The sequence below is a fragment of the Mastigoproctus giganteus genome, chromosome 4, assembly GCF_048544385.1.
Source record: "Mastigoproctus giganteus isolate SK-2022 chromosome 4, ASM4854438v1, whole genome shotgun sequence".
Lineage (NCBI taxonomy): Eukaryota > Metazoa > Arthropoda > Arachnida > Uropygi > Thelyphonidae > Mastigoproctus > Mastigoproctus giganteus.
The window spans coordinates 157,024,871-157,044,228 of record NC_143578.1 but is presented as its reverse complement, the minus strand read 5'-3'; the positions used below and the strand labels follow the sequence as shown (position 1 = coordinate 157,044,228).

At 38.2% G+C, this 19,358-nt stretch overlaps 1 protein-coding gene across 1 annotated transcript in view; it reads right to left on the bottom strand.

Moving 5' to 3' along the window:
* LOC150087133 (uncharacterized) overlaps window positions 1-19,358 on the bottom strand; it is a 140,410-nt gene that overhangs the window by 107,963 nt on the left and 13,089 nt on the right. The window lies entirely within an intron of this gene.

Below are 19,358 nucleotides of genomic sequence, written 5' to 3'. Positions count from 1 at the left end.
TGACCATTGCCTTATTCAAGGGAATAATCACCTCCTTATCCCTGCTAGAAAAATTCCTATATATCATCGACAATACACCATGAGCTACTCTTGCAGCCTGTCTGCACTGCTCAGAAAACTTCATATCTGCCTGCACAACCACCCCCAGGTCCCTTTCATTCTCTACCACTGTCAGTGTAGTACCACAGAGTTGATACGTTGCTCTGGGGTTGCTGTTTCCCATGTGTAGCACTTTACATTTGTCAATGATAAACTTCATTTGCCACCTCTCAGCCCATCTGCTCAACCTTTCCAGATCCTGTTGCAGCAGCATAGTCCTTGACAACCCTGCCAACCTTTGTATTGTCTGCAAACTTGAACATTAAGCTTGATATACCATCATCAATATCATTTATAAATACAGAAAACAATAATGGACACTGAGCCCTGAGGGACTCCACTAATAACATTAGTCCACGATGAGCAGTGTCCATTGATTACCACTCTCTGTCTTCTCCCCCTCAACCACCCCTTTATCCATAGCAGCAATTTGCCTCCAATGCCACACTGCTCCAATTTGTGCAGCAGTCTTCCATGTGCAACAGTATCAAAAGCCTTTCTAAGATCCAAGTATATAATATCAAAGTTATTCCCTGCATCCAGTTCTTTTGTGACTGCATCATAGTATCCAATCAGATTGGTCAGGCAAGACTTCCCCTTAACAAAACCATGCTGTGTCCGAGCTATAACTGAAGTCTTGTCTAGATGATCCTGCAGTGCTTCTTTAACCAGTGCCTCCATTAATTTTCCGGGAACAGAAGTTAAACTCACAGGTCTATAATTACTTGTGTCAGCCTTTGATCCTCCTTTGTGAATTGGGGTCACATTTGCACATCAAATGTAATTGGTTTTAAACACCCTGGTGATGTCATACCTTAACTCTCACACTTAGTTGAGCCCACCTCAACTAAGTGTGAGGGTAAAGGTGGTGGATCTGAAATAAAGGGTGTCCTATTTCAACCTCCCTAAATTTAAAAGTTGGTTAAAATTCACGTGTTGTACATATGGCAAAGTAATGGAAAGTTAAAATCCTCAGTTATAAGACATTCTGAAAATAAATAAAGTAAATGAAAGTAAAATGAAGTTTATGATTACAAGTGGGAGGGAGAGACAAAGCACCCAACAGATCTGGCAAACAGCGAAGCATAGATTCAATAGAACAGATTCCTTCAAATATCTGGGAGCTATGTTTCACATGATAGTAGTAATCTCTAGAAATTCAGGCTCGTCTTAATGCTGGTAACAGATGCTATTTTTCTCTGCAGAAACGCTTTCAATCAAAACTGCTATCTAGAAAAACTAAATTAGTATTATACAAAACAGAGGTATGACCTTTCGTGACTCATGCTAGTGAAACATGGGTGCTTAAAAAAAAAGACGAAAAATCTTTAAATGTGTGGGAAAGGAAGATATTAAGGAAAACCTTTGGCTCCCAGAAAAGCCAGGGAAGACTGGAAAATAAGGACAAACTATGAGCTGAAGGAACTGTGGGGAGAACTGGATATAGTAGGAGTGATAAAGAGCTGTAGACTTAGATGGGCAGGCCACGCGATACGAATAGAGGAAAACAGATTGCCAAGGAAAGCAATGGAAGGGAAACCGGAAGGAAGAAGATTGAGAGGAAGACCAAGAAGGAAGTGGGTGGATGACGTAGAGAATGACCTATGACAACTTAGGGTGAGATGATGGAGAACAGTGGCCAGGGAAAGAGACAGCTAGAGGAAAATCATTGAGGAGGCCAAGGTTCTACAAGGACCACAGCACTGTGGAGTAAGTAAGTATAAGACATTCTATTGTTTATTGTACTCATCAGAGTCGTTACACTTACAACTCAATCCTACTCCCATATTTGCATTCCCAGTGCTTATGTAAACCAAACTTGCTCAATATTGCACTGGCCACCTATGTCAACTGGATGCACTGCCTTAGATTTTATGTTCTTCTTAACTAATAACATAACCCCCTCATCCCATCCTCTCTGTCGTTTCTGTATACACTGTACTCCCCATATTCAAATTCTCCAATTTTATCAATTTTATTTATTATGCTCCTTGCACTGTTGTACATGGAAGTATAATTGCACCTGTTATTACCCTTAGTTACCCTAAACAGCCCATGTATTTACTTGTTTCATGATGACTCCCATGAAACAACATTGGATATCAGTCCTTGAAATACCCAGCACCTTGCTTTCAAGGCTGCTGTTTGTTCCAATAGAGGCACTGCAAGAATCACTTATAACTCTGCCTGCGGCTATTGCTAATCTAATAATCTATGTATCTCCCCAAGCTAGCAGTTTTCTGACCCACTTAACTCTGCCTCGATAACATCAGCAAATATCCTTGCCCCCTTTCTATTTAAGAGTATCCAATCCCCTTAGAAGCAATCACTCCTGTTAACAAGCACAGACCACCCTGAGAAAAATTCTACCTCATGAGAGTTGCACAATCTCTCCAGGGATGAACTGATTCACAAGGCTCTCATCATGTGCTTCCTCCTATCATGTCTGGGCAGAATTGTATACACATTCATTTTTAACACTAACTTGTGACTTTTTTTTCAACATTGCTAAGTAAGTCTAGATGATTCTCTAATAACTGAGAGCAAATTGAAGGAGAAATTGTTGAAGATAAACATAAGAAAGGCACCTGGGGTGAATGGGATCTATCCAATTATATTAAAGGAGGCAACAAAAGAAGTAAACAAAGTTAACAAACCCATAGCCATAATTATGAGAGCTTCCTAGAAATCAGGAGAGGTACTCATGGACTAGAGATGTGCAAATGTGACCCCAATTTACAAAGGAAGATCAAAGGGGGACAAGTAATTACAGACCTGTTAGTTTAACTTCTCTTCCAGGGAAATTAATAGAGGCACTAGTCAAAGAAGCAATGCAGGATCATCTAGACAAGACTTCAGTTATAGCTCAGACACAGCATGGTTTTGTGAAGGGGAAGTCTTGTCTGACCAATTTGATTGGATATGGTCACAAAGGAACTGGCTGCAGGGAATAACTTTGATATCATATATTTAGTTCTTAGAAAGGCTTTTGATACTGTTGCACAAGGAAGACTGGTGCACAAATTGGAGCAGTGTGGCATTGGAGGCAAATTACTGCTATGGATAAAGGGATGGTTCAGTGGGAGAAAACAGAGAGTGGTAATCAATGGACACTGCTCTTTGTGGACTTATGTTATTAGTGGAGACCCTCATGATTCAATGTTGGGTCCATTGTTGTTGTTGTTTTCAGTATTTATTGATGATGGTATATTAGGCTTAATGTCCAAGTTTGCAGACAATCCAAAGGTTGGCAGGATTGTTAATGACACTAATGACAGTACGCTACTGCAACAGGATCTAGAAAAGTCAAGAAGATGGACTGAGAGGTGGCAACTGAAGTTTAACGTTGACAAATGTAAAGTACTGCATATGGGAAGCAGTAACCCCAGAGTAATGTATCAACTGTGTGGTACTACACTTACAGTGGTAGAGAATGAAAAGGACCTGGGGGTAATTGTGCAGGCAGATATGAAATTTCTGAGCAGTGCAGGCGGTCTGCAAGAGTAGCTCATGGTGTTTTGTCAATGATATACAGGAATTTTTCTAGCAGAGATAAGGAAGTGTTTGTCCCCTTGTATAAGGCGATGGTCAAGCCACACCCTGAGTACTGATACAGGTCTGGAGGCCTCATTTTAAGAAAGATGTAGAGCTGTTGGAACGAGTACAGAGAAGGGCAACAAGATTAGTGAATGGAACAAAGGATTGTTCTTACAAAGAAAGGCTTAAGTTTTGCAGATTACAGTGTTTGGAGACTAGGCACCTGTGAGGTGATCTGATTGATGTGTATAAAGCCTTAAATGGTTTGAGCATGCTCAATGCTGATAGAATTCTTCCTCTTGCTTGGAATAATCACTTGAGAGGGCATAGATTCAAATTGAGGAAAGACAGTTGTAGGATAGATGTGCAGAAGTTTGCCTTTAGCCTGCAAACAAACTTCCATATATCGTTGTAGAAGTTGATAGCTTAAATAGATTCAAGGCAGAACTAGATAAACATGTTGCACATGGAAGACTGGTGCACAAATTGGAGTAGTGTGAAATGAGAAGGTCTTTTTTTTTTTTTTTTTTTTTTTTTTACTAAAAAAAAGTCTGCAGATCCTCTACCCTTGATGTTAATAGTGGTAGCATGTATAACAGTAATACCTTTCATGCCCTTTAAGGATGATATCTCTTCTACGCATCAACTTTTGTCTCTGGCAGACATACCCTGGTCCTATTCCATCTATCCTTTTTGTACAATATATTTCCCGTTTCCCTGACAATAGAGTCACCTATCTGTGGAGGAGGGAGGGCGCATTTGGTGGACAGTGCACTGCAAAGGACTAACGGGAAGCTCTGCTGTGCTTACCGAAACTGTTTGAGTCTGATGGGAAGTTCCCTCACTTAGGGTTTCTCTGGTCTCCTGAGTTCCTTTTTAAAAGGAGTGCAAGTCTTCTTCTTTTGACTTGTTGGCCAGACTGCAACCACCATGGCAAGGTGTGGTTTTGAGTACATAATGCATGAGAGCTTGTGGGAGTTCAGCACGTTGGTTAGGTTTGATACATCTTCAATTTTTCCTAATTCTATTTTATTAAATATATACAAGAGAATTGGCCTTATGTCTTTATTCTCATGATGTAATCCCAAAACATAGTCAGTCAGCTCTGCAAGCTGCACCTTGGAGATATGTGCATTCATGTCAACCTGTGCCTGAAGATTGGACAGATTATGTGTTGAGTATTCACCAGTAGACGTCCGGTACAGATCATTGTGGTCATATAATAGAGGGTCTTGATTTGTGTTTCTTAACTGTTAGTTAAGAAACACAAAATCTAAGGAGGTGCATCCAGTTGATGTTGGTGGACAATGCAACGTTGAGTCTGTTTGGTGTGACATAAGCACTGGGAAAGTAAAATTAGAATAGGTGTGTGTTAAGGCTTAATGAATCTGATGAGTATAATGAGCAATTGTGCAGAGAAATAGAGTGGCCCAGTAAATTAGAGTGTCTTATAATGGGAGATTTTAATTTCAAGGATATTGACTGGAATTTGTGGGTTGGTCACTCACACACTAGCAAGGCTTTTGTGAATTTATTGGATGATTGTTTTCTACATCAGCATGTTCGGGAGGCAACTAGAGGGAGTAATGCTCTTCATCTGATTATCAGTAGTGATTCTTCATGCATTAAGAATCTGCAGATAAAGGAACCACTAGGTGGCAGTGATCACAGTGTGCTGAAGTGGGATTTACTCAAAGAGGTAACTACCATCAGGGGTAAAGAGAAGGGTATTTGCTTTCGTATGACTACGATGTTCTGAGACAGTATTTAAATTCTATACAGTGGGACCAACTGATGATGTTACCAACAGCAAATTCAAAATGGGAAGCATTCAAAGAACTTATCTTGGAAGCTACTAGGCTTTACATACCAACTAAGAAATATTGTTCAAGGTTTAGGCCTAAATGTATGTCAGATGAACTAATGAGACATATGGCAGAGAAGAAAAATGCATGGGATACATATAAATTAATGGGTGACATGGAAGCCTATGATAGATATAAGCTGATCTGTAACCAAGTCACAAAGGAGATTAGGCAGGTAAAGGCAGATTATGAGAAATCCTTGGCAAAGGATGCAAAGAAAAATAGCAAAGAGTTCTTTACCTATGTAAACTCTAGAAGGAAAGGGATGAATCAGATTGGCCCACTGGACATTGATGCTTCAACAGTTGAGGATCCTGCTCAGGTGGCTAACAAAGTAAACTAGTATTTTGCATCTACATTCACACATGAGGAGTTATTCAGGAAGGGGAATGCCAGAATCATCTAGCTCTGGCAGTGAGCTAGATGATTTTGTAATAACTGAGAGGAAAGTGGAGGAGAAATTGTTGAGGATAAACATAAAAAAGGCACCCGGGGTGGATGGGATCTATCCAGTTATATTAAAGGAGGCAGCAAAGGATGTGAGCAAACCCTTAGCCATAATTATGAAAGCTTCTTTGGACTCCAGTCTAGGTGCCCATAGACTGGAGATGTGCAAATGTGACTCCAATTCACAAAGGAGGACAAAGGCTGACACAAGTAATTATAGACCTGTGAGTTTAACTTCTGTTCCAGGAAAATTAATGGAGGCACTGGTTAAAGAAGCATTGCAGGATCGTCTAAACAAGACTTCAGTTTTATAGCTCGGACACAGCATGGTTTTGTTAAGGGAAAGTCTTTCCTGACCAATTTGATTGGATACTATGATGCAGTTACTACTCACATTTCCTATACTACTCACATTTCTGGCCCTCTTACAGTGGTGCTATCCTTCACAGAGATACGAGGCGGAGATGAACTCACATTCTAGGAGCCGCCCCTTACAGAAGTACAACATGTCCATGTATCCATATCTAGTGTCTGCAAGGTAGCACAGTGGATGTATCGTCACCGGGTCGAAAAGGCTTGGACCCTCTCACTGACGCGAGGAACTTTTATGGGCTTTTTTCATTCCGTGGCTGATATAGTCAGTCTCAGGCGTAGATAGCACAGTTTTCCAGTCCGAAAACTCTGGATTTTCGTCCAGCAAAACAGGCAAATTGACCATAGAACACACGCAATTTATGGACATAATACACAATGCACGACAGAAGAATATAAATATTCAGGTGGCCTAATATAATAATTAAATTTAATTTTTATTCATCCAGTTCAACAGAAACAACATACCATACACATAATCACAGAAACAACACTCAACACTCATCTGGCCATTTCTACAGAGTCCTGAATCCTCACAGTGAAACGAAGTGGAGATGAATTGACGTTCCAGGTGCCACCCTATGCAAATACATACATACGTATATGTCCATATCTTCCTAGGACAGTAGCAATCATATTCTTTTTCACTTCCATTTTCTCTCTTATGCCTTCATTCTGTTTTCTGTTTCTCCTAGAAGATATTTAGAATGTGTTCAGGTCCTGAAGACACCATTTCAGTTTTGCTGAAATTAATTTCTAGATCTGTTCGTTTATATTCCCCTAACAATTCACGACATGCATCGTCTACATCTTGTACTCTCACCACCTGATCATCTGCAGAAAGTGAGTTGTGAATGTAGATGTTCTTATTGTTACTCTTCTCCTTGTTCCAGGAGGTATCCATTTCAGGAGAGCCTTTGGATATCTGGTTTCTTGCATCCGTTTTACATGTCCATACCATTTTAAACGTTTTTCTTCGATAGTAGCAATAATATTCTTTTTCACTTCCATTTTCTCTCTTATGCCTTCATTCTGTTTTCTGTCTCTCCTAGAAGTTCTTGCTGAGCGTCTCCAAAAATCCATTTCTGTGGAGAGCAATTTGTTTTCCACTCGCCTATTCAAAGTCCAGGTCTCAGCTCCATATAATGAAATTCTTTGTAATATAAAATATAAAATATCTTTTTTTTTTTTATTTAGAATATTTCTGCTCCATAGAACAGAATTTAGCATGCCAATAGGCCTTCTGCCATCTGTGATTCTCTTATTGACCTCTGCTTGGGATGATCCATCACTTTGTAAGATTGATCCTAAATATTTGAATTTATCGACTTGTTTAATTTGAAAACCTTAGATATTTAGAATGTGTTCTGGTCCTGAAGACACCATTTCAGTTTTGCTAAAATTAATATTTAGATCCCTTCGTTTATATTCCTCTAACAATTTACGACATGCATCGTTGGCATCTTCTATGTCTTGTACTCTCACCACCTGATTATCTGCGAAAAGTGAGTTATGAATATAGATGTTCTTATTGATTGGCAATTCCATTTTATTGTATTTTTTTTTACCAGGATCTAAGGTAGATGTCGATATAAAAATGTTTGAAAATGCTGGTGACGTGCAACAGCCTTGTAATATGCCTTTTGAAGTATGTAATTCAGGTGACAAAGCCGATCCCACTTTAATTCTGCATCTATTAATCCTGTGAATTGTCTTTATAAGACTAATCAATCGTTCACTAATACCTGCCTTTTCAGTGCGTCCCATAAGAGTTTTCTTGAAACACTCATATGCTTTTTCAAGGTCAATGGAAATCATAAAGATTTCTTTCCTTTAGAATGACAGTTGTCAAGGATCTGCCTTACTGTTCAGATATGGTCTATACATAACCTCCCAGCTGAGAAACTACCTTGTTCTTCCGACATCTCGATTCGAGCTTCTAAAAAAATAACTATTTCTTAGGGTCACCCAGAATATTAATTCAACTACCCACGTATACTGTGCCGGATGGAGAGGCATATAATGCGTGTGTTCTCTGGTCGAGTTGGCTCTTTTGCTGGATGAAACCCCCAGTTTATGAGAGGGGGGGGAACCTTGCTGTCCATGCCTGAGACCGACTACCTCAACCACGGAGTGAAAAAAATCCATTAAACTTCCTCACGTTATCGATGGGATTCGAACCAGGACCTTTTCCACTCGGTTTAGGGGGGCGGTGATGATACCACTGTGCCACTACACACGCAGACTTCAAGCTTCTAAATGATTCTTAATCCGTTTTCCAAGAATCTTTAAAAGTGGGTTCAGGATGCATATTCTTCTGTAATTTGAACAACTTTTCAGATGGCCCTTATAAATTGATGTAATGTATCCTGTTGTCATTTCTTTCAGCATTTCTTCACCTCTCAGTATACTGTTTAACAGTTTTTGTATTAAAACAGCAAGTCCTCTTCCGTATTTCTGAAGTTCCATATAGATTCCTTCAGGTCCTGGTGATTTGCCATTCCTTCCCTCCTTTAATAAGAGTTCCACTTCCCTAACAGATACTTTTAGGCCCCAGTCTTCAATACAGAAATCCTACGCCGTTTTGAACTCTTCCCGGTATTCTTTTAGAAGTCCTTAATAGTTCTTCATCCAATCTTTCAAAGGTATTAATTGCAAACCAGCATTGTGTTTATTCTGTTTTCTCAAGTCTTTAAGGACCTTCCACGATGCTGTTGATCGCTTGAAGCCAAATTTGCTATTAATAGTCGCGCATTTCCTTTCCCATTCTTTATTTTTCGCTTCTATTACCAACCTACAGTATTAGCTATTATTTATTTCTTTTCAGCATAATCGTTCCTGTCAGCATCATTCCTTTCAACCAGCCATTTCTGATATGCAAGTCTCTTTTCCTCTACGGTAGCTCTTACTTTCTCTATAATTCAGGTCTTTAATTTATGTCCAGGTTTTTAATTTATTTGAAATATTTAATTTATATTTCAATTAAAATTTTCAATTTAAATTGAAAATATAAAATTATTTTACGTCCCGTGATGACGCGAGGAATTTTAGTGGGGGTTTTTTCACTCCGTGGCTGAGTTAGTCGGTCTCAGGCGTAGATAGCAAGGTTTTTTTCGTTCAGTAAAGCAGGCAAATCGACCAGAGAGCGCACGCAATTTACAGTCATAATACATATATGAGTATATGTAAGAGATCACTGGTGACCCTAATATAATAATTTGAATTATTATTATTTTATTTTATTTTTTTTTTTTGTTGTCAGTTTTGATGAGATCTGGGTTCGAATTCCACCATAGATTGGAAGAATTTTTAAGGGTTTTTTCAGTCAGAGCTGGCCTGTAGTTAGCCGATCTCAGGCTGAAGGAGTAGGGTTCCCCCTAAGTCATTCTGCGATTTTCAGTCAGCCCAACATGCAAATCGGCCTATGAACACACTTCTAAGGCACAATGGAGCAATATGGGCTGAGTTGCAGATGCGCTTAAAAATACACCAACATCCTCAGCAACAACAGCTCCTTCCTGTGGCCCTCGTGGCTAGCACCGTTGGTATGATCACTGTTCCCGCCCCCACGCTGGTGGAAATGACCTGAGTTCGAATCCCTTCACTAATGCGCAGACGTTTAATGGGCCTTTTTCATACTGTGGCCGAGTCGGTGTCCAAGGCGAGTGTAGCACGATTTTTATTTCTAAACTCAGGTTTTTCGTCCAGCAATTCGACCACAGAACACACGCAATTTTCAGGCATATTATATATGGCGCAATATGGCCTAAGTTTCTGATGCGTCTAAAACATTAGCATTAGTAGAGGCATATGATGCAAGGAAGCAAGCTTATATCATCATCATCATCAGCCATTTTCAATCCACTGCAGCACGAAGGCCTCTCCAGCAACTTTGCTTTTCCTTCTGTTTTGTGCAATGGCCATCCATTTACTACCCATGAACTCGTGAATTTCATCTATCCATCTCCGTTGTTGTCTTCTAGGTTTTCTCTTAGCTCTTCTTGGGTACCATTCTTTTATTTTCTTAGTCCATCTGTCATCATGTCTTCGAGCTATGTGCCCTGCCCATGACCATTTCAGTTCTTTAGTTTTGATAAGAAGGCCGCCGTAGCCTAGTGGTCAGGCGCGCGGGTGCATAAGTACACATGCTTTGAGTGACCGGGGTTCAAGCCCGTGGCTGCTGAATACGGTGCTGTTTCTTGTATTCTGTCTATTTTGTGAACTCCTCTGACCGTTTTGGTCGTCCCGAAGTATAAACAGAAAATTTATTTTATTTATTTATTTGTGTTTGCTGCCTAATCCATGTGTTTCTCTTCTTATCTAGCAGTCTGATTCCTAATATAATTCGTTCCATTCTCTGCTACGCAGTTTTCAGCTTCTCTTCCATTCTTTTGGTAAGTGCCCAAGTTTCACTTCCTTAAGTCATTGTGGGTTAATAATCAACCAATATATTTTGGTTTATAATTTTACGTTTCGGAAAAATTGGGATATAGCTCTTCAGTATATGACTATATTTCCTGAATGCTGTCCATCCCAAAATTTACCCTTCTTTTGAATTTCAGCCATTTGTCATTATTACAGCTAATTACTTGTCTCAATTAAGTACATGAATCCACCTTTTCGATTACTGCCCCTTCGATGATTATATCCGTTTCTGTGGCATACTTGTTCATCATTACTTTTGTTTTAGTCATATTCATCTTCAGTCCGAAATCCTTATTAACTCTGTATAACTGATTAAGATTTTCTTAATCAGTTATACAGAGTTAGTACTAATTCTTTGGGATCATGGCTTATAATCGCAATGTCATCTGCAAATCGTAAATGGTTTGGGCGCTCTCCATTCACATTGACTCCTCTCTGCGATCAGTCCAATCGTTTGAAAGCTTCTTCAAGGGCAGCAGTAAAGATCTTCGGAGATATTGTCTTCTTGTCGAACTCCTTTCTCAATTTTAAATTTGCTACTGTCTTTGTCTAGTCTAATAAAGGAGGTAGTGTTCTCATATATTTTCTTCAAAATCATAATATAAGGAGTGTCTATGTCTTGTCTTTCCAGTGCCCGAAACACTGCCTTATGCCAGTGTTGCTCAACTTTTTCATAGTTGCAGCACCCTTAAGCAGATTTCGGTGGCACCCCCCCCCCCTTCTCTTCCTCAACCAGTAGTAATCGTGGTTTTTCATTATCACATGAAGCGAGAATTCAACATTTTATTTATTCTTTTAGTTCAATGATTTTCGACCTTTTTTTTTAATAATGGCACACTTAAGTAATTTATTTTATTTTGTGGCACCCCTACTCAATTTTCTGCCTGTTAGATCCAATTCTCTCTCTGTGTATAAAGGAGGTACATATGTATATATACCTCCTTTATATATTTGTATTTGTATATATATATATATACACAGGGTGATTCACTACCAGTGCGACAAACTTGCAGGCGGTGGAGGGGGCACAAAGACGAATCGGAATCACATAGCATTGCAGGGTCCGAAATGCCTTCGTCATGTGGGAGGGCGCATGAACAAAGAAGTAAAGAAAAAGAACAGAAACAGTAACTCGTTAGTGAGTAACAGAAATCATTTAAATGACAAAATTTTACATTGGAAAAAAAGCCATGCTACAGAAGGTGTTCGAAAGTTCGACCAGAAGCAGTCACACAGGCTTCATAGTGCCGCCGCATGGAATCACTAACGTTCTGGAAGATTTCTGGCGTGTCTCGAATCTCCCCGGCAGCTACAGAGATGTGAGCGAAGAGGTCTTCAACTGAATCAACGGGGGTCTCGTACACCAATGTCTTCATTTGACCCCAGCAAAAGAACTCCAGGCATGTTAGGTCCAGCGATCTAGCAGGCCAATGAACCGTACCACCGCGACCTATCCAATGCTGTCCAAATGTAACGTTTAGGTGTTGGCAGACGTCATTGGTGGGGGAGCCCCATCATGCTGGAACCACATTGAGCGGCACAACGACTGAGGAACGTGCTTCAATAAGTTCAGGCAGGACTTGCTGTAGAAAGATCAAGTATGCCCTACCGTCTAGATGAGGGGGCAGAAGGTATGGTCCAATGAAGTGGTCTCCAACAATGGCGGACCAAACATTGACAGAGAAACGGCATTGAGTTGCACGTGTTTGTGTACCATGGGGATTCTCCAAAGCCCACAAATGGGCGTTATGTTGATTGAAGTAGGGGCCCGAACATGTTATTTTCCTCCAGGTCCGAAAAAGGGTAGCTACGTCACTGATATATATATACAGTGAGTTGTTGTTTTGTTTGTTATTTGGTTTTTAGGGGCATTAGCAACTAAGGCCATTTGCTCCGGGGATATGCAATGGTCATTCCATGACCTTTCCGCATCCTCCGTATTTGGTGGTCACGGGCTCGAACCCCGGTCTAATCAAGAAGCGTGTGCTACGCACTGCTGCTCCTGTCCACCTGGCTACGGAGGTGCCTATACACTGAGTGATCACTGAATTTGACCACCACTATGAAAACTTAATGAGATACATTGACTACGTGAGGTACCAGAGAGTGCGCAGTTAGTCGACCTACGTAGCATAAATAAGGTATCAGTGGTTCAGTAGGTAGTAAAATTCCGAGCATGATGGGTAAAAGGAAGGATTTATCGAACTTTGATAAAGGACAGATTGTGGGTGCTTGACGAGCTGGTGCCTCGATTTACCAAACGGCTGAACTGGTGGAGTGTTCGAGAGCCGCCGCAGTTAAAGTGTAACAGGACGTGTCAAAATGGTCAAACAACGACCCGACGGCAAAACTGCAAAGGTCGGTGAAAGGTTGATGTTAGAGGTGGGCGCCGGGTCCGACGACTCGTACAAGCGAAAGGAGCAGCAGTGTTGAAGAGTTCATTAACCAATACAAGATGGGCCAACCCAGAACAATATCTGGCATGACCATGCGTCGCACGTATGGGCTATACCAGCAGACGACCCCTATGGCATCCTCTCCTAACCAAGATTCATCGGCGTAAAAGACTCGCCTGGTGCAAAGCGCATGTAAGTTGGACATTAGAACACTGGAAGAAGGTGTGCTGGTCGGATGAGTCACGTTATTCACTCCACATCGTGGATGGTCGTGTACGGATTTTGAGTCAACAACATGAGGCTCTTCATCCATCATGCATTGTATCAAAAGTGCAGGCTGGTGGAGGCAGTTGTATGGTGTGGGGAATGTTTCATTGGCAGGAACGTGGACCTTTGGTGCATATGGAACAACGTATCAGTGGTCTCCGCTATCGTCACCTGCTTGCTGACTGTGTACACCCCGCTATGTTACACTTTTTCCAGAATGGCTATGGTGTCTTCCAAGATGACAATGCGCCGAGCCATCAGGCACTTGTGCAGGAATGGTTTGAGGAACACAGTTCTGACTTCCAGCAGATCGATTGGCCTCCGAACTCCGCAGATATCAATCCCAAAGGAACTTGTGGGACACTATGGAAAGGCATATCAGGCGCCTGGATACACCAATCACCTCCCTACCTGCATTGCTGACCGCATTACACATATCTTGGTTGGCCGTACCTCCCGACCGCTTCCGGCATCTAGTTGAATCAATGCCACGTCGGATAGCTGCTGTACTGAGAGCAAAGGGAGGACCTACGAAGTGGGCCTGACATAGCCCAGTGGTCAGGAGCGAGAGTGCATAGTACGCGTTCCTTGATTGGACCGGGGTTCAAGCACGTGACTACTAATTACGATAAATATTTGTATTTACGATTTATTGTAAACTCTGCTGACTTGGTTGTCGTGCCGGAGTATAAACAGCAATTTAACTAATTAATTATTAGGTAGGTGGTCATAATTCAGTAATCACTCAGTGTATATGTATATATATGTGAAATTATGTAGAAGAATATGGAATTTGAGGAATAGAAATAGAAAAAGAGTATCAGAACAGATTAATGTCATCAAAATAATGATTGAACATTATATCAGTCTGTATATTATTTTTTATTTTTTAAAACTTAATAACAACTGGATAATTTGAGAATTTGCATAGAACTGGAGATTTAATAAGAATTTACAATATAAGTATTAGCAGAGGCGGATTAAGGTTGGTTGAGGCCCCGGGCGCAAAAGAAAATATTGAGCTCCTTAAAAAAAAGAGAGAGACAGGGAAAATAAAAATACATGTTAACCATTTTTTTTTAAATAAATAAAAAATATTATGTACTATAAATGTTTTATTTCCAATAAAATTTGAATATAATATATGTATAATATAATTAATAATAGCATAATAATAATCAAAGTTTTGAACTAATAGTTGAACATATGTAAAAGTTTAAATATGTATTAATGATAGTATACGTATAATAGGAGTAACAATCAGAAATTTGAACAAAAAATCATAGAATTTTACTTGAAATTAAAATTACAAATGTGAAAATATTTAAATAAATTTTTTCTTGCTTTTCGTTTTGCAAACTTATTAACTATCTCATCACAATCAATAATTTTAAGTAAATCGCTCTCTATATATAAAATAGCCATATTATTTAGTCTTTCCTCTGAAATTGAATTCTTAGATAATTTTTTACTCTTTTTAGACAAGAAAATGAGCGTTCCCCCGATGCGTTTGAAATTGGCATAGTTAACAAAATTTTCAAAATAATTTCCACATTTGGAAAAGTTGCTTTCATATCTAATGCTTTTTTGTATATATTATTAATTGACCGCTTGTCTTCTTCATCTAAAAAGATTAAAAACTGTTCCAACTCATCTTTAAAATTATTCGAATCAAGGTCATCTTTATACATTTCTATTAAATTATTAACGCATTTTTTCTTTTCTTCTACACACAATGTAAACAGGGAAAAAACTCTAAAATTACTTATAACATTTTCATTGATTTTTCCGCGTCTGTTCAGTTCTGCTATTAAATAATCGCATATTACGTAGAGTACATGTAAAGTACATGAGTACATGTATTACGTAGAGTACATGTAAAAAAAATTTATGTAAAAAAATTCCTTTCGATTTTCTGTACATGTTCGCTCGCGATCATCTTCAAATGTTTTATCTGTTAGTTCTTTAACTTCTGATTCGATTTCGTTGAAAGTATGTCTTATGTTTTCATTAATAAAAATTTCTAGACTTTTTAATAATGACGCACCTTTAACAATTGTGCAGTCAATATATTGTAAAGATTTACTCGTTGCATCGATTCTTTGCAAAATTTTATTCCATAGGACTGTCATTACAGCAGTTTCATAATCATTCATTTCTTTAAGTAATGATTTTGCTTCAATAACATTTTTTTTTTTCTTTTGTGGAATTGTATATCGCATCTAATGCCTCTTTTATATTTTTGTAGCCACATTTTAACGCTAAAACTGCATCAGCCCTGGCAGACAACCTTGTATCTGACAATTTCTTTAATGTATAAGAACCTTTATCCAATTTATTGCATAACGTGTTCCATCGAAAAGTTGATGCAGAGAAAAAAACAAACAAATTTTGCACGAATAAAAAATATCTGGAAGCATTACTAAACCTACCCCAGGGGCTCACATCTGGTGAGTATGGGCTTGGCACACCCAGGGTCCTGAGCTGGATATCATCATTCTTCTCTTTCTTGGTGATTTCCTTTTACCTCTCTCTCTCAGGGTAACTCAAATTATTTTTGGGCTGGTGCTGCATAAACCTCAGGCTTCCTTGCACCATATGATTAATAATAATAATAACTCTCTGAAGCAACATAACCAACTAAATTAAGTGAATGACTGGAGTACGGAATAAACGTTGCTGATGGAACATGTTGTCTTATTCTTGTTTGCAGACCATTGTACTTGCCCGACATATTTGCTGCATTGTCGTACGATTGTCCACGGCAATATTTTATATCTACTGGCAAATTTTGCAAGGTAGATAAAACTGTCTCTTCTAGATACTCCGCATCATGTCTTTCTATAGGGAAGAGCTTTAAAAATCTTTAACATCCCCATTTGCTGATAAATAGCGCACTACAAAAGTAAGTTGTCCACATGCATAACATCGGGTGTAGAATCTAAAATAATACTATAATATTTTGCGCATTTTATTTCCTCCACAATGTGTGCCATAAGATAATCGGCAATTATTTGCAAAAGTTCATCACACGTCTGATGCGATAAGTAATTTACATGTCCGCTACCTTGATTTCCATACTTTTGTAAGTGCAACTTTAAAAAATCGTCATATTGGCTCAAATACTCTAAACTAGTCAAATAATCCTTTTCTCGAAGATAAATAAATAAATTTTCTGTTTATACTCCGGGACGATCAAATGATCAGAGGAGTTCACAAGATAGACAGAATACAAGAAACAGCACCGTATTCAGCAGTCACGGGCTTGAACCCCGGTCACTCAAGGCACGTGTACTTATGCACCCGCACGCCTGACCACTAGGCTACGGCGGCCTTCAATGTTGCACTCTCATTATGGTCTCTAAAAGCAATGCCCAAACTTGCGAGGAATTTTATTGTGGATACAATTCTTTGCAAAATCTCTCTCCAATAATTTTCTTTTTGCAATGTAATTTGCAGATTTTGAACATCAATGCGATTTAACGTAGAGGAGCGCTTGTATAATGTACACATTGAAGCGACGTGCTCTTTTGACATTTCATGCTCGGACAAAGTTATTCCAATATTTTTCCAATTTTGGAACCCTGTAGTCAACTTAGACTTTGAGTCCGAAAACATTTTGCATTGTTGCTTTCTTCTATACCTTGGTTTTCAACTTCAACTAACTCTTTTTGTTGACTGATGGAAGCTCCTTGTTCTTCATCCTCATTATTGCTCGAATTATGATGGCCTGAATGGCCAGGGCCAGTTATAAATTTGTCCAATGCTCCTTTCCGTTGGTTGGCAACTTGCTCGCGTCTTTTTTGAATTTGTCTTTTTTTCAGCCCCTGATAAATGTCGTTTCATTTTTCTAGCCTACCAATGAAAAGAAAAATATAAAATTTAATAGTCTGAATGATTAGAGTACTAGAGAAGAGATTTTTCTCTTCTCTAGTACTCTAATTTGGAGAATTTGCATACAACTGGAGAAATTTAATAAGAATTTACATCATAAGTATTAGGGATGAAAACTATACCCATGAGACCAAAGGGCCAAGTATTTAGGTAACCTAAGTTGGACTTCATTGTTGTACCCTATAAATAAACACAGATTATAATAAAATAGTAAAATTAAAATGATGATGTAGCTAATTATTGATAATTGGATACACTGAATGGAACGTTAACTAGGCCTAGCTCCACGCAATATATCCCATCAATAATTGGCTGAGACTATCTGTTTCTGTTTGCATTTTTTGCCAGTTTGTCTAGGTTCAAATATACTGAGAATATAATTTCCATACAGTTTAATTACTTTAATATACATTAATATACGTTAACTTTAGCAGAAAACTGGCAGAATAACCGCTAGCCGACAGATAGCTGTGAAAATTAATAATAAAAATAATGGAAGTGAATCAAGAATAATAAAAGTGAGTATCAACTTTTATAATTAGTGCAATTTATTTATGTAGTGAAAAGGAAAGGCTTATGCCAAAATTAAGGCGAATAGGAGCAGGAATAAGGATAGCAAGAGACCTCAAGCTCCCTCGAATTGCTCTAATAGATTTTGAGGTATGAAAATTTAGAGTTAGTAAGCTGAAAGCAAAAGCATAGAAACAGCATATTATATAGATACTTTGGATTTGCTGGGAGCGTAACTGCCCGACCTTTTAGTAAGGATCCTGGTATTACAGTATGTAGTGATATTTGATGTAAATTAGCAGAAATTTTAGAATACCCTATGTTTCATAAATCCAATAATGAATAGAAAAATTAGCTGATATGATAGAAGTTTTATGAATAAGATAAAAATAAAAATAGAAATATTATGAATAAGATAAAAATAGAAATACACTGGTGTGCAAAACACCAGTGTATTTCTATTTTTAAAAGGACCAGTCAGGTTTTCACCTGTAGCTTCTCATAGGAGTGGTCTGGTCGGGCTAGCTGTTATTCTGCCAGTTTTCTACTAAAGTTAACGTATATTAAAGTAATTAAACTATATTTAAATTATATTCTCAGTATATTTGAACCTATAATTCTAGGTAATTTTAGGTTCAAATATAGATTGTAAGTCTAAATTATAAATTTAGACTTCCAATCTAAATTTATAATTACCACCATTGAAGAAGCAGCCAATAATTATAGTACTTGGCCCTTTCATTTTCAATACATAAATAAATTGAACTGATTAATAGTTGGTACTCACTTTTATTATTCTTGATTCACTTCCATTATTATTATTATTAATAAATATTCACAGCTATCTGTCGGGCTAGCGGTTATTCTGTCAGTTTTCTGCTAAAGTTAACGTATATTAAAGCAATTAAACTATATTGGAATTATATTCTCAGTATATTTGAACCTAGACAAACTGGCAAAAAATGCAAACAGAAACAGATAGTCTCAGCCAATTATTGATGGGATATATTGCGTGGAGCTAGGACTAGTTAACGTTCCATTCAAGGTATCCAATTATCAATAATTAGCTACATCATCATTTTAAGTTTACTATTTTATTATAATCTGTGTTTATTTATAGGGTACAACAATGAAGTCCAACTTAGGTTACCTAAATACTTGGCCCTTTGGTCTCATGGGTATAGTTTTCATTCCTAATACTTATGATGTAAATTCTTATTAAATTTCTCCAGTTGTACGCAAATTCTCCAATTTCTCCAGTTGTTATTAAGTTTAAGAAAAAAAAAAAAAAAAAAATATATATATATATATATATATATATATATATATATATATATATATATATATATATATATATATATATATATATATATACAGGGTGTCTCAAAAATACACGGCATAACTTCAGGAATGAGTTCCTCATATGTAGACAATAAAAATATTTTATATCAACATAGTTCCGGAAATGCTTGGTTTCCGAGTTTTGAAGGTCTGTCTATGACACAACTGTTCACATCACCTTATAGTAATTGTTCAAAATGTCCAC